At 49.4% G+C, this 12,179-nt stretch overlaps 1 protein-coding gene and 1 long non-coding RNA gene across 7 annotated transcripts in view; one reads left to right on the top strand and one right to left on the bottom strand.

Moving 5' to 3' along the window:
* Nucleotides 1-2,245, bottom strand: part of LOC146058658 (uncharacterized) — a 41,511-nt gene extending 39,266 nt beyond the window's left edge. The window contains exon 1 of the long non-coding RNA XR_014469881.1: nt 2,094-2,245. This is a non-coding gene — a long non-coding RNA (uncharacterized LOC146058658). The remainder of the gene's footprint in view (nt 1-2,093) is intronic.
* Nucleotides 1-12,179, top strand: part of ZBTB20 (zinc finger and BTB domain containing 20) — a 759,091-nt gene that overhangs the window by 441,802 nt on the left and 305,110 nt on the right. The gene's annotated exons all lie outside the window — the stretch shown is intronic.

The following is a 12,179-nucleotide window of genomic DNA, read 5'->3' as shown; positions in this document are numbered from 1 at the left end:
ACAGACCCTCCCATTACCGTACCGACGGACCCTCCCTTTACCGTACTGACGGACCCTACCATTGCTGTACTAACAGACCCTCCCATTACCAAACCGACAGACCCTCCCATTACTGTACCGACGGACCCTCCCCTTACCAAACCGATGGACCCTCCCATTGCCGTACTGAAGGACCCTACCATTGCTGTACCAACAGACCCTCCCATTACCGTACTGACTGACCCTCCCATTACCATACTGACGGACCTTCCCATTACCGTACCGACGGACCCTCCCATTACCGTACCGACGGACCCTCCCATTAACGTACGACATACCCTCCCATTACCGTACCGACAGACCCTCCCATTACCGTACCGACGGACCCTCCCATTACCGTACCGACAGACCCTCCCATTACCATACGACATACTCTCCCATTACCATACTGACGGAGGTACAGCCCATGTTATACAGCCCTCATAACTTAGCTTAAAATGGAACATCAAACATCCAGTAGCAAAACTCAGTTCTTCAGATTGATCACATACCTCCCAACTGTCCCAATTACAGCGGGACAGTCCTGCTATTTGGAGACTGCCCCGCTGTCCCTCCCACAGGTCACAGTGTCCCACGGGCAGGGGGACAGGAGCAGCAACAGCTGGAAGAAAAGGGGCATTGATATTAATGAGACCGTGGCACCGTAGGCCTGGAATGCCAGGGCAGGGCTAACACCGTGGCACAGGGTCTAGTGACATGTGGGAACTGGGGGCTGCAAGTACGGGGCGTGACTGCCATGCACTGAGGCCATGTCTCTGTGCCAGGACCTTCCTTACATGCACAGAAGACCTGTACTCATTTCCAGTGAATGTGCCTAAAATCTCCTTTTGTTGTTATTTGTGTACAGCCCTGAAATGTTTCTCTGCTGTCACGTGCCACCGTTTCCCTGACACGTCCCCTGGGCCTGTGTAATAAGTCTGCATACAATGGGTATGACTGCAAACCTGCTGCAGGGAGATAAGAGGTGATAGATGACATCACAAAGACAGCAGCGACCACCTGTCCATCCCACCCCACCGGATCGCATTAGAGCGATGGTCTGCAGAAGCTTTCTCGGGAACTGGTTCTCCCCCGAGCTTTCTTACATCACCCAGTTCAGTCCTGTGGTTTATGATCTCATACAATCCAACCATTAATGATTCCGGTAATGCACCCAGCCCCTCATGATGCCAGGCAATGTAATATAGGCCTATATCACACAGTCCCTTGCTGACTGGCACCAGCAGAGAAGATTCACACTGAGAGGAAGGTTCAGGCTCCAGCATCCGACTGAGAGACAATTTTCCTCTGAACTGCCTATGTCCTGTGGTTCTGTAATGATCACAGACTGTTATATAACAGCATTCCTGTATGGCCTGTCCCGTGTATTACGTGTATGGCCTGTCCCGTGTATTACACAGATATCCCATGCGCAGAACCCCGGCGATGCAGAGTGCGGAGCCCCTGTCCCTGCGTCCAGTAGTAAATGGGCCCCTACGTCCAGATGTCCTGCATGTCTGGGGCTTGTGTCACCTTCTCATAGTCCCATTCTGCACTAGACTGAGGTGTTGTGCTGATGTATGAAGCGGTGGAAAAGGAGGCCAATCGAGTCGTTGCCAATAGTAACAATCAACTTTGACTGAGCATTTATTAAATAGAATTCTATAGAATGATAGGTAGAAGCTGATTGGTTGCTATGGGCAATGACCCCAGTGCTCTGTACGTTCCATTCACAGCGTTGGGTGCGCAGCATTGCAAGGGAACAGGATAATCATGGGCCTAATTCAGGTTGGCTTGCAAAAGCAATATCCCTCTAATGGGCAAAACCATGCTGCACTGCAGGTGGGGCAGATGTAACATGTGCAGAGAGTTAGATTTGGGTGGGGTGTGTTTTTACCCTGCACAGAAACAAAATAACACCCAAATGAAGCGAGGCATGGTTTTGCCAAACCCCCACCCCACCCTTAAATGCGCTAGTCCCCATGGAGCATGGCAGCGCTGCCTAGCCCACTTTAGTATTGGCATTTGATAAGCAAAACACAGGTGCAGCCGCAGCGCTACTTGTTGTTAGTTACCGGCAGCAGCACACAGCGATAGCCATCATATACCGCGGGGCTTCATACAGTGGGAGATCCTCCAGCGTTTCTCACATTACGGTGACCGGGATCCGCACACGTGAACAGTGATAGCAGCGCAGCCGTTTAGGGGGCGGAGTCTGAGCAGGGGGAGGAGCTACATGGTGCCTGGAGAGTGAAGGGGGAGGAGCTACACGGTGCCCGCAGCAGTAGGGAAAGAGGGGCGAGCTGCAACTCGGTGCCTGCAGCAGCATGGAGAGAAGAGGGGGAGGAGCTACTCGGTGCCTGCAGCAGCATGGAGAGAGGAGGGGGAGGAGCTACTCAGTGCCTGCAGCAGCATGGAGAGAAGAGGGGGAGGAGCTACTCGGTGCCTGCAACAGCATGGAGAGAGGACGGGGAGGAGCTACTCGGTGCCTGCAGCATCATGGAGAGAGGAGGGGGAGGAGCTACTCGGTGCCTGCAACTGTGCGACAGCATGGAGAGAGGAGGGGGAGGAGCAGCTGTAGCCTCAGGGTAGATGTGTCACTATATATATCCTGTATTATATGTATAATGGTCTATATGCATGCGTATGTATGTCTATGTACAGTATATAGATATACTGTAGATGTGACAAATGTGTGTCCCTCTCCAGGAGGGACACAATGATCTGTTCCTGGACCAGAGTGTAGCATAGGTGCAGACAATTCTATGGGGTGTTTTTGGGTGGTGACAGGGTGGTAATAGGAGTGGTGCGTCTGGTGGACGTACTATATGTGGGTGAGACGCATAGGAGACAATACACAGATGGTAAACCTGCTCCTTCCATAAGGCACCTGATGGCGCGGCCAATGGTGGCGTCTAAAGACACACCAGGCGATATATCACTATGTTTTGCTCAGTCATACCCACGGAGGATGTAACCAGGGGATGCGCGTTGTTGCAGCGATAGCGTAAAGCAGCCGTGGATGGGATTGCAGCAGTAGAAGCGCAAGCTCTTGTGCCCACCGTGTATTATAACGCTGCATTATCTCTACAAATGATGTTAGACCTGAAACATTATCTTCAGTAATTAGCGAATATGTTCAATTAAAATTGTGGAATATTTTTGTTATTTTTGAAGAGAGGAGACCCCAGCGCCTATTCCTGGGAGCTGCAGGGGTGCGGCCGCGGTCCAGACTAATTAACGTGGCGGGGGATGATATAGCGATGGATCATTATGAGGTGGGAAGCGATGTGGCCTCTCTGGCACTCAGCAATGAGAGCTATAATTTGGAAAGTTCACTTTGTAAGGGAATAAGTTGGAAATGATTTCTCTGCGTGCGCCTTTATTTATCGCGCAGTAATTGGGCCATTAGCGCGGCAATATCTGTATTCCAACCCCACCTTTCCCCACTTAGGAGACAGGTTACACCAACCTCATACTCACCCGAGTGCAGCCTTATTCCTCCCAGTGTCATTGTGTCATGCTGGGGAGCCGTAAACTGCTTAGTACATATGAATTCTTATTATCATTTCTTATCCAAAGACACCCTGATGCCCGTGAATTGCCATTATAATTATCTTAAGCTGCATCATCAAGATGTAAATGATCTTTTCTATGTGGTCGAGTGCTAGTGTATGGTCCAACTGGGAAGGCTCTGAAGTGCGGCGCTTCCAGGCGAGCATCTGCTATGGAACAATATGTTCCCATCCTGAGCAATTGCAGAGATCTGAGAACATGCTGACCCCTCCGCACACATCAATCACATGTAATGCTGTGCTCTGATCCCACATACTACCATGTGCTGCGCTCCCTGCGTCTCCTTACTCCCTGCGTGTATGCTGTACTGCGCTCCCTGTGTGTATGCTGTACTGTGCTCCCTGTGTCTCCTTACTCCCTGCGTGTATGCTGTACTGCGCTCCCTGTGTGTATGCTGTACTGCGTTCCCTGTGTGTATGCTGTACTGCACTCCCTGCATCTCCTTACTCCCTGCATGTATGCTGTACTGCGCTCCCTGCGTCTCCTTACTCCCTGCATGTATGCTGTACTGCGCTCCCTGCATTTCCTCACTCCCTGTGTGTATGCTGTACTGCGCTCCCTCTGTCTCCATACTCCCTGCATGTATGCTGTACTGCGCTCCCTGCATCTCCTCACTCCCTGCGTGTATGATGTACTGCACTCCCTGCATCTCTTTACTCCCTGTGTGTATGCTGTACTGCGCTCCCTGCGTGTATGCTGTACTGCGCTCCCTGCATCTCCTCACTCCCTGCGTGTATGCTGTACTGCACTACCTGCGTCTCCGTACTCCCTGTGTGTATGCTGTACTGTGCTCCCTGTGATCCTTACTACCTGTGTATGCTGTACTGCACTCCCTGTGTCTCCTTACTACCTGTGTATGCTGTACTGCACTCCTTGTGTCTCCTTAACCCCTCATGTATGCTGTACTGCGCTCCCTGTGGCTCCTTACCCCCTGCGTGTATGCTGTACTGCGCTCCCTGTGTCTCCTTACCCCCTGCATGTATGCTGTACTGCGCTCCCTGTGTCTCCTTACTCCCTGCGTGTATGCCGTACTGCGCTCCCTGTGGCTCCTTACCCCCTGCATGTATGCTGTACTGCACTCCCTGTGTCTCCTTACTCCCTGCGTGTATGCTGTACTAAGTTATATGATAGATAGATATATATATATATATATATATATGTCCCAATAGCAGTTAGCACACTTCATTTACATCATCTGGGGAAATGCTGAAGCCACGTAAATGTAGTATGGTGAATAGTTAGAGGCCAGCATAACACAATAAAATAGCGGAAGATAGCAAAAAAAGCAAAAAGCTGTGTTTAATCATAAAGGTGGACACACCAGCATATCAAAGATAGTCCATATACATATTACCAGATAAAAGCAGCAGCATGGTAAATGTGGCATGGTGGTCCACCTAGAGGGTCACTGATGCCCGACGGCCGTTTCGGTGTGCTATCACCGTCCTCAGGAGCTCCTGAGGACGGTGATAGCACACCGAAACGGCCGTCGGGCATCAGTGACCCTCTAGGTGGACCACCATGCCACATTTACCATGCTGCTGCTTTTATCTGGTAATATGTATATGGACTATCTTTGATATGCTGGTGTGTCCACCTTTATGATTAAACACAGCTTTTTGCTTTTTTTGCTATCTTCCGCTATTTTATTGTGTTATGCTGGCCTCTAACTATTCACTATATATATATATATATATATATATATATATACATGCTATACTGTATTGTTACACCCTGATGATGCCATACACTTCTCCTTGCGTTTGATGATGGTTTTCTTCCTCACTTTGTCACTTTGGTGGTGGTGTGTTCTGCTCGCTGTGTATATATTAGCTGAACATTTTGGGGAGCACCCCATCTTCAAAGATCACGACTCTTATTATAGAGAGGGCAGGGTCTTGGGTGGGTAATTCACACTATAACAGCCCTCGTTTTAAAACAAAGAGTGTATTCTAGACTGCAACACAATACAGAGAATATGGACGACATTATAATAAACTATATATACTACAGATAATATTCTAGGTCTCACTAGCAAACTCCATACAATGCAGAGAGCACCCTAGGGCCCTATATGCAATACAGTGGGCACCCTAACGATCTATATAAAATACAGTGAAGTACCATAAGGATTGCTGTACAATGCAGGTGGCACCCTAGGAATCCCTATACTGTACACTGTCTCTTGCAGAGTATGTTTTAGAATATCGATCTACGGTACTGTACCAACAGTCTAGATTGGAGGTGGACAAAGCTTTGTGTAGCTCTCAGTCAAGGACACAATTTTCTTTTAAAACAATTTTCTATGCTCCTTCTTCCTCCTACATGTAACTTGCACACTGACGTGGTAAATCGATTAGATAATACCTAATAAGTACAAATACAGCATACATCCATATGGTGATCTACGCCAGGTTGTGTCTCCCAGACTGTGTGCGCTCCTGCTACTGGCAGCTCATCCCTAATCCGCTCTCCCAGTCCGTGCGCCGGCTGCCTCGCACACTGCTCCCAATTTGGGAAGTGGCCAGAGGGATAATTTATCATAAGCCGACTCCAATCAAAATAACCATAAAACACAGCGACGTGCCACAAATCACTAATAATAATAATAATAATATTATCATCCAGGGGGGACTCTACTGGAATTGGAACAGCCAGACATTTACACAAAGCTCTGATGTATCATCAGATGTAACAGATCCCATATATACAGACGGGATCATCCTTGCGAGTCAACCAGAATAAGGGCCTGTGTCTCAGTGGGCCCTCTAAGCCCAACAAAGGGTATATTTCAGTGAGTTGCCTGTTTGGAAGATAAAGATGGTCGTTATCAACGCGTGGGAGCGCGCATCGTTAACAACATTACGCATACACACCAGACGATATTTCGGGACAATGTCGCTCTGAAGCCCCTTTATGAGCCATATCTTCTAGTGTGTATGGGCCTTTACAGCGGAATACAAGCAACAAAAGTGTAACTGGCATAAATGTAGCGTGCGACGGACTCTCAGAATATGGCAGCGCTAAGTGAGAAACTTCCAATAAACGATCCTGGCCGAGGTGGCCTCACCTCAATGTTCTGTGAATTGAGCAGAACTAGATTTTCTGCCACCTTATGCCCACAGACAGTAAATAGGCCGAGAGGCGAGGGAGATGGGCCGGAAGTGCCGGCAGTGGCTCATAGCACAGGTTTAGCAGAGATAAGTATTGGTAGCCATAGAGGAAATGTCAGCTGCTGGTGATCCCAGTGTTCCTGACCTGAGATTACCCGCTGTCAGGCTCTGCACTCTGCTGTTTATAGGCCGATAATTCTTCCCATTCACTCCTCCATTCATGCCTGCAGTAGTTACACATGTTTCCTATTTCCCTTCTATACATAGTAGCTCAACTTATACACTATTTGCATACAAGACTGAAAACATCCAGATCCACATTCCTGCCGCAGCCTGAGTGCGCTGACCTCAGGAAACTTCTGATCTATTTAAAGCATCTTACACCAGTACAAGGCACTGGGGAAACAGATCTGTGGGCTGGGAGGAGGTGGGAGAGAGAGACTCATTGTAGCGTTATTAATCCTGAGGCCTATGCAATGACACACTGTGCAGTTACTGAGCTGCGCTTACAGGCCGGGCCTATAGGATCTGCTGCTGTGGCTCTGTCCATGCCGGTTACAGACAGATATCACTTCTAATATAATAACGCAATCGCTGGTTCTGCCTCATTCCTTACACTGGTCTGCAGCGGCTGCTGAGGTCACGTCGGTACTTGTTTCCTATCTGGGCGCCCAGGTTTTCTACGTACGGCACCGTAATGAAATCGGATCGCATCGCATCGGATTCGGTACTCGATGATGTACGATGGCATACGATGCTATCCGATCCGATTTCATTTTAAATCGGATCGTATCGCATGCGGTGACGCGATCAACCCGATTTTTACATTGGAATCAATGTTAAATGGTCCCTGAGACCCGATTTTACATTGATTTCAATGTAATAACCCCACAAACCCACGATTTGTATAGGAAACCCCCCCCCCCTGATGGTTTAAAATGCGCCTCCATTGTTAACGCCACCCCAGTATTGACGTCAACCCGAAGCGTGGCGAGCGGCGGCGGTACGCGTCCTCCGACCTTTTCATACCCCCACTCTCCACGTCGGCGTGGAGTTGAGAATAGAATAGTGTGGCGAGCGCAGCGAGCCACCGAGCCCGAAGCGTGGCGAGCGCAGCGAGCCCCGCGAGGGGACGCGGATACCTGTGAAGCCCGCGAGGGGACACGGATACCTGTGAAGTATCTGCGTCCCCTCGCGGGGCTCGCTGCGCTCGCCACGCTTCGGGCTCGGTGGCTCGCTGCGCTCGCCACACTATTCTATTCTCAACTCCACGCCGACGTGGATAGTGGGGGTATGAAAAAGTCGGAGGACGCGTACCGCCGCCCCTCGCGGGGCTCGCTGCGATCGCCACGCTTCGGGTTGACGTCAATACTGTGTTTCTGTGCAGATGTGACAAGGGGAGGGCTTTGAAGGGTCAATAAATACAGTAGTGTTACAGATGGGCCATCCTATGGGCCAACCATAAAAGCGGGAACGAAATCGGATCGCATCGCATCGTTCAATATCGTGTATGTGCATTTGTGGTATCCGATGCGATGCGATCCGATTTTTATACGGAGAATAGCATGGTGCGCAATTAACGTAGCGGGCGACCAGATAGGAAACAAGTACCCACATGTCTCTCCCCTGACTCCTTACTTGGGAGTAGTGTACACAAGACACTAATAAGGCCTAATGGGTCCACATGGCCGGAAGGTCCACAGTCAAAAGGTCTTCACGAGTTTATCATGTCAATCTTTAGTGGTCGACATAATGTGTGTCGACCTTCATAGTGTCAACCTAGCAAGCGTATCCCACCGAATATATATCTAACATTGCAGCAGCTCCTTGTATTGCGCCAGAGGACGCGGCCACGGTGTATGTGCTGCAAATCATGGTTATGCTGTTCTGTACTCTGGCCGGCGCTGCAGAACCCTTGTGCAGCCTTATAAATAAAGGATAATAATAATGGTGCAATATGAAGGACTAATGGCCTGATGCAGACCTTATTGCTGCAGCTGCCTGTTATCGATACACTGCGCATGCGTACGGCCCGCGGTATGCATGTGCAGCGTCTGCTAACCAAGGAATCTGGCATCTTTTTTCTTTCGCTAGCCATTTGCAAGGTGATTGACAGGAAGCCGGCGTCTGGGGGTGGTAACCGGCTGCTTTGAGGGAGCTCTAAGAAAACTGCAGGCATGCTCAGGAAAAGACGTTGGGCATGCTCAGGAAAAGGCATTGGGCAGGCTCAGGAAAAGGCGTTGGGCATGCTCAGGAAAAGGCGTTGGGCAGGCTCAGCAAAAGGCGTTGGGCAGGCTCAGGAAAAGGCATTGTGCAGGCTCAGGAAAAGGCGTTGGGCAGGCTCAGGAAAAGGTGTTTAGCATGCTCAGGAAAAGGTGTTTGGCAGGCTCAGGAAAAGGTGTTGGGCATGCTCAGGAAAAGGCGTTGGGGAGGCTCAGGAAAAGGCGTTGGGGAGGCTCAGGAAAAGGCGTTGGGGAGGCTCAGGAAAAGGCGTTGGGGAGGCTCAGGAAAAGGCGTTGGGGAGGCTCAGGAAAAGGCGTTGGGCATGCTCAGGAAAAGGCGTTGGGCATGCTCAGGAAAAGGCGTTGGGCAGGCTCAGGAAAAGGTGTTTGGCAGGCTCAGGAAAAGGTGTTGGGCATGCTCAGGAAAAGGCGTTGGGGAGGCTCAGGAAAAGGCGTTGGGGAGGCTCAGGAAAAGGCGTTGGGCAGGCTCAGGAAAAGGCGTTGGGGAGGCTCAGGAAAAGGCGTTGGGCAGGCTCAGGAAAAGGCGTTGGGCAGGCTCAGGAAAAGGCGTTGGGCAGGCTCAGGAAAAAGTGTTGGGCATGCTCAGGAAAAGGCGTTGGGCAGGCTCAGGAAAAGGCGTTGGGCATTCTCAGGAAAAGGCGTTGGGCATGCTCAGGAAAAGGCGTTGGGCAGGCTCAGGAAAAGGCGTTGGGCAGGCTCAGGAAAAGGCGTTGGGCATGCTCAGGAAAAGGCGTTGGTCAGGCTCAGGAAAAGGCGTTGGGCAGGCTCAGGAAAAGGCGTTGAGCAGGCTCAGGAAAAGGCGTTGGTCAGGCTCAGGAAAAGGCGTTGGGCAAGCTCAGGAAAAGGCATTGGGCAAGCTCAGGAAAAAGCGTTGGGCAGGCTCAGGAAAAGGCGTTGTGCAGGTTTAGGAAAAGGCGTTGGGTAGGCTCAGGAAAAGGTGTTGGGCAGGCTCAGGAAAATGTGTTGTGCAGGTTTAGGAAAAGGCGTTGGGTAGGCTCAGGAAAAGGTGTTGGGCAGGCTCAGGAAAATGCGTTTGGCAGGCTCAGGAAAAGGCATTGTAGTGACAGCTTCCAACTGTCATGTGTCTATCTTCTTTCATGTGTTCATCTCCCCACTGTCATGTGTCCAGCTCCCAACACTGGTGTGTCTAGCTCCCCACTGTCATGTGTTCAGCTCCCCTCTGTCATGTGTTCAGCTCCCAACTGTCATGTGTCCAGCGCCTAACTGCTATGTCTCCAGCTCCCAATTGCCATGTGTTCCACTCCCAACTGTCATGTGTTCAGCTCCCAACGGTCATGTGTTCAGCTCCCAATTGACATGTATCCAGCTACTGACTATTGTGTTTATGATAAATGACAGTTGGAGCTGATTGGCCGGTGCACCTTTTATCATACTCAACAAGTTTTGTCAGTTTAATGACTTTTACCACGCGTTGATAAACGAGCCCCATATTGTTTTAAGGACCTTCCTTCCCAAGCATAAATTCTGCGCCCACACTAGACGGTGGCCATGTTCGAGTTGATGATGGCTACCAACGAATTTGCTCCAGATGCACCTACAGTGCGATTTTTCTGGGAACTGTAAGAGCATAGACGCAAGTGGTAACCTTTTCCGTTCAGCTTGAAATCCACCCCCCACCCATGGAGTTCTAAAGTTCGTCTCCATGTCTGTAGCCGCAGCTGAGTGACTACTGTGCTCCCCTAATTCCCTGTGGAAGCGTTCCCAGTGATGTCTTCCCGCGACACCTAGAATAGCGATTGATAAGGGCTCCCTCCACTCAACCCCTCGGCGTTCTCACAATGCCGCCTGCGGCGCTTGTCACTAGCAGTCAAATAAGGACAGTTTTTACCAGTCACTCCTGCTGTTTCTTTTTTTTCCCCTTCAATGCCAGTACATGTATTTGTTATTCTTTATAACTCGCTTTGAAGTCAGGAATCCAAGGGGAATCTAAAAACGACCAGATGTTTTTCTTGTGGAGTCAGAGAAGCAGCGAGGATTACGTTTAATACAGAACCATAACACTCCAAGCCCTCGTCAGCTGTATATGATTCTCCTCTGCCATAAAAGACAGCACTTCACATCACTTGACCTAGAAGAGCATAATGTAAATGTTGTTAAACAATGCATTACACACACATACTGTATATTCTGATTCAGGAAGATATACAATCCCCCCGCCCCAGCCTCGTCCGGCTGAGTGTACTTGAGGACTCTCTGCTTTATTATGCAAAAGGAAATTATTCACAAGAGTAACACGAAGCTCGCTATGTATTTTATTCTTTCACTGGGAATAAAAACAGAGGAATAGAACCTGTTTCACTTAAGCAGGAATGACATGCAGCATTACATTTATTTCCATAATAATATTTATTCAGGTTGTAAAGCCGCTCTTCCCACTAACACAAGCTATAGCAGCGGTTCAAGTATTATGCAACATATACAACCAGTATATATTATCGTACAGTATATATCTGTTCTTGTCTTATCTATACATTGAAAGACATGTCGAGTTTAAAGTACTGTATATAAAGAGGACTTTTATTAACAAGCCATGGAATTTAAAAAAAAGACTGGGCCCAATGAGAAAAGTACATTTTGTACCATTGGCAGAAGAAACCATTTCCACTTCAAGAAACATGGTCAGGAGGGTGGACTTTCAGAAGATGATAGTGTCACCTTCTGTAAAGTGGTGTGGCAAACAATATAGCCTTCCAGGAGATGGCAGGGAATATAGCCTTCCAGGAGATGGCAGGGAATATAGCCTTCCAGGAGATGGCAGGGAATATAGCATTCCAGGAGATGGCAGGGAATATAGCCTTTCAGGAGATGGCAGGGAATATAGCCTTCCAGGAGATGGATGAGAATATAGCCTTCCAGGAGATGGCAGGTAATATAGCCTTCCAGGAGATGGATGAGAATATAGCCTTCCAGGAGATGGCAGGTAATATAGCCTTCCAGGAGATGGATGAGAATATAGCCTTTCAGAAGATGGCTGGGAATATAACCTTTCAGAAGATGGCTGGAAACAGGGCCGATGGCCTTGTGGGCTGATTTGTGTATTCTTTGCTCAGCGCTTTCAGCACTGCCCCCTGGGCATCACAGTGCTGACCGCCGCTTAATTTGCATATTGACAGTGTCATGACACCGTGACTGCACCCGCACCATCCAGTATGAGCAGCCAGCATGGGTGGGGGGAGCTGAGGTGCCTTGAAAAAGTCTCCAATTGGGA

Source organism: Crinia signifera, chromosome 2 (genome assembly GCF_055691185.1).
Source record: "Crinia signifera chromosome 2, ASM5569118v1, whole genome shotgun sequence".
Classification (NCBI taxonomy): Eukaryota; Metazoa; Chordata; class Amphibia; order Anura; family Myobatrachidae; genus Crinia; species Crinia signifera.
This window is presented reverse-complemented; position numbering and strand designations above follow the sequence as displayed.